This window comes from Myodes glareolus, chromosome 6, assembly GCF_982192425.1.
Source record: "Myodes glareolus chromosome 6, mMyoGla1.1, whole genome shotgun sequence".
In the NCBI taxonomy this organism is placed as follows: domain Eukaryota; kingdom Metazoa; phylum Chordata; class Mammalia; order Rodentia; family Cricetidae; genus Myodes; species Myodes glareolus.
This window is the reverse complement of record NC_142031.1, coordinates 41,944,245-41,948,524: the sequence shown is the minus strand read 5'-3', so window position 1 is coordinate 41,948,524 and position 4,280 is coordinate 41,944,245. Positions and strand designations below refer to the sequence as shown.

General features: G+C 47.9%; 1 pseudogene; it reads left to right on the top strand.

Annotated features, from left to right (window-relative positions):
* Positions 1-877: 877 nt before the first annotated feature.
* Positions 878-1,086, top strand: LOC148121736 (Nuclear RNase P; annotated as a pseudogene).
* Positions 1,087-4,280: the final 3,194 nt, after the last annotated feature.

Here is a 4,280-nt window from a genome sequence, read left to right as displayed (position 1 = left end):
TCTCTCGTCCCTGCTCTATCTTCCCTTCCCCCAATTTTCCTCAAGGGAATGCTCCAAATAAAGATGTGACCAGAGAAGGAATTCTCGTTTTTGGTGGCGTTCATTCCTGCTGGTCAGGATGGCCCCCCGCAACTGGTGCTCGAAACCCCGGGACGCTGAGGGACCCTGACAACTACACCGGGGGACCCTGAGAAGGAAGCGCCCAGCAACGTGCTGACAGCCCGGGAGAAAAAGCCGAAATCAGACACCAGGACACAGAGAGCCGTGAATTTCAGAACTCTGAACACGTGGAGCGGTGAGTGACGTCAGTTAAATCCTCAGAAAGGGGAGGAAAAAGAATTTCAAAGTGTAGGCCTAAAAAGAAAAGAAAATACAAAAAAAATCAAAGTTAAGGTATCTGAAAGAAGGTACAGAAAGCAACGGGGAAGAAAAATCCCTTAAGTTCAGTGCAGGAGGAATGTGAACAGCAGCAAAAAAGGCGAGGTAACTAAGGCGGGACTATGAGGACGATGGGGTACGGGAGACCACGGCTTCCGCTCCCTCTCCGTCCACCTGCGTACTCGCTGATAAGAGACTCGGAGGCAACAGTCTTGTAGGGAGGCGAGTTGATCGTGTTCTAAGACTGCCTTCCCTATTCTTAAAGAGCCACAGAGCTTTTGGAGGTGATTTTCGCCTAATTTTGTTAAGAGAGCTCAGTCTCTGGCTCTCACGTACAGAAAACTTGAACTTTGTTTGAGGAAGTAGCCGGCGGTGGTGGCACACGCCTTTAATCCCAGCACTCGGGAGGCAGAGGCGGAAGCTGCGTGGCAGCGCCGCTAAAGACCTAAAGACGGAGAGGGGCCAAACTCTGAACCGTGTTTCCATAGCAACATGGGCGGGCAGAGGAAGCTCATTGGCGGGGCCACGTACTAAGTGCTCGTCACTCCCCGGCCCCTGGGAAGGTCTGAGACTGGGGCCCCCCGCGGCCCTAACCGGGCCCTCCACGGGTAGGCGGATGCCCCCCCTCGCCGGAGCTTGAAAAAGACTCACAGCCGGCGGTGCGAGTTCATTGCCTGAGGTGAGGCAGGGTGCACAGTTCGGCGAGCCCGCGCACGGCCCGGGGCGGGGCCATGCCTTTGGGCCATGCGGAGAGTGCGCCACAATGGGCCTCAGAGGCGGGGCAACCGCCGCTGTCTGCTGCTGCCGCCGCCGCTCACAGCCACAGGCGCCAAGAATTCAGTCAGATAAAAACATTTGTCGCCAAGAATTCAGTCAGATAAAAACATTTATCCCCCAAACATCGCCCCTTTGTCAGCAGGAAGTAGTCAGATGATCGATGGTCTACGCCCATTCTCCCTCAAAGAACTGGTACTAATTATCATAATAAAGGCCCGTCAACCTGGTTACCATTACCTATTGCCTCTGGCAACGGGTGGAATAAAACAATGCTACCTAGAGGTTTTTCCATCTGAATAGGGGAGCTGGAGAGATGGCTCAGAGGTTAAGAGCACTGACTGCTCTTCCAAAGGTCCTGAGTTCAATTCCCAGTGACAACTGCTTTGGTTTTTAGACATAAGAGGGGGACTACACTACCAGTGACAGCTTCCCCCAGAGAAAGGATTTCTCTTGCATTCTTTACACTTAATTTTAATTCAAAATTTTGCTGGTACAGGCAAACAAGATTTGCTTTTTGAAGCAGAGACCTACAGATCTCTAAGTTCAAAACCAGCCTACTTCCAGTACTGATTGTGCTGAATTTTTACACTGAGAGTTTTTAATACTCTTAAATGTTTATTTGGGAGGAGAGTTTTGTTTATGTTTTTCTAGGAATGCTGACATACATCTGGGTGCCAGCGAGACTGACAAGAGAAATAAAGAAGAAGATGACCCAGTGGATGCTGAGTGTCCTGCTGTGGAAGATTCGTGCGGAGGCAGCAGTGATGACCCTCTGGGCGGTGCCAAGAGCAGCTGTTTCACACCATCGACTTGAGCAACACCCTGTGCAACCTCTTATCTCTTAACAATTTTCTGACTGACTCTATTTTGCCTTTTCCTTCCTTAGGAATGGGTGGGAGCAGAGATATTCTTGGCATGCTGTGTCTAGGTGGAAGTGCTGTATGTCTTTGATTGGTGTGCTACATGCTAGCCCCAAGTGAGGTGGGACAAGGTCTTTGTGACACAGGCCTTGGCAGCCTTGGTATGTGTATCCTCACCCCAAGTTTGGCTCTCAGCTTCTAAAGAGCTCATAGGCAATTAGCCATGCATAGCCTTAGCACCCTCTAGGGACCAGATAGTCCCACAAAGCACGGAGGAAGGTATGCATTGGCGGAGGGTGTGTCTTGCTTTTCTTTTCTTTAATCTGTCCACACATCATGAGGTAGGGACCAGATTGGAAAATAGTTTTGCCTTATTGCTCTTAAAGACATTAATAGGGGGAGCTGTTGGGAGCCACCTGGAGGCACAGGTGGTCCTGCAGTTTGGAGGTAGCCATGTGGGGCTGAGCACCCTTGCCTGCACCCTTGCTTGCACATGCTCAGAACAGCAGAATGGCATTAACCAATCAGGACAGCGTTCAAGCCTCTCCACCGCTTAAAAGCAGCTGCCTCTGGGCCCAACCCTCTCTCTCTAAGCTTTCTCTCGTCCCTGCTCTATCTTCCCTTCCCCCAATTTTCCTCAAGGGAATGCTCCAAATAAAGATGTGACCAGAGAAGGAATTCTCGTTTTTGGTGGCGTTCATTCCTGCTGGTCAGGATGGCCCCCCGCAGTTGGACATCACCAAAATGTGTTCAGATGTTATTTTCCCAACACACTAGCCAAGCAATTTTCTTACAGATACACTAGGTGTCTTATGATTCACTTCAGTCCAATTCTGACAGTATCTACTTAGAGGTCAAATCAGATTCCTATAGAACAAGTGCTCAGTCTCATGACTGCTTCCACCTTGGGGTGCTAATCACAAGACCTGGGTTGTTTTATTCATGCTTTTGACAGGCAGTGTTGGGGCTCCAATTCATTTTCCTCCTCACAGTCAATTGATTTGTTAGAAGGTGACTCATATATTTCAGAGAAACATTTTCTTCAGTAGCTTGCTGTTTGCTTTTGTTTTATAAAAGATATATGCTGGTTTAGTTGGGGTTCTCTTGCTATGAACAGACACCATGGCCATGGCAATTCTTATAAAAAGAAAGCACTTAATTGGGGCTGGCATACACTTTCAGAGGTTTAGTCCACTACCCTCCTGGTGGAAAGCTTGGAAGCAGGTAGACAGACATGGTGCTGGAGAGGTAGCTGAGAGTTTTGTATCTGGATCTAAAGGCAGCAAGAAGAGAGAACCATTAAATTTGGCTTGTCTAGCTTGGATTTTTGCAAACCAAAGCCTATCTCCAGTGGCACACTTCCTCCAACAAGGCCACACCTATTCCAACAAGACCACACCTACTCCAGGAAGGCTGTACATCCTAATCCTTTCAAATAGCACCACTTTTGATGGGCCAATGGGGCTATTTTCATTCAAACCATTACACATGTAAACAGCCAAATGCAAGAGGTATGTGGTACAAGGTGTCAAGGGAGAGAAATTTCCACATTCTTCCTGGAATGCCACCATCCAAGCACACCCACATTTTCAGCTATCAAGAGTTCTCTAAGCCCTGAACCTTTTGAGTTTTCAGGTAGGTTTCACTACATAAGCATGTGCATCTTGAAATGCTCTTGAAGGCCCATGTGTTGAAGGTTTGCTCTCAGCCTGTGATACTTCAGCAGAAGCAATAAGCTTTCTGAATGTGGCTCTTAATATAGAAAGGCACCTTTCTAAAGAAGCCTATGGAGACACACACTTGAAGAATTTATTGGGACTTTGGCCCCTACTCTTCTTCCACCGTTGTTTCCTGGTCACCATGAGATTAGCAGCTTGCTCATGACATGTTCCCTCCATGACATGCTACCCTACTCAAGGTCCAAGAAAAATGGAGTCAAGTGCCTGTGGGTTGAAATTATCAGTCAAAATTAACCGATCTTCCTTGTTAGTTGATCTGCTCAGGTACTCACTATAGAAACAGTTGACTAAATACATATATGAGATTGATGTATATATACACAATGAGGCACCTCAGTGATGTGGGATGTCCTTCTGTATATGTGTTACTTTTATTGGTTAATGAACAAAGCTGTTTTGGCCTATGGCAGGGAAGAACATAGCCAGACTGGAAGGGATATATAGAGAGAGTAGGCGGAGTCAGGGAGATGCCATGTAGCTGCTGAAGGAGGCAGATGCTTTGTAGCTGCCCAAGAAGTAAGTGGTA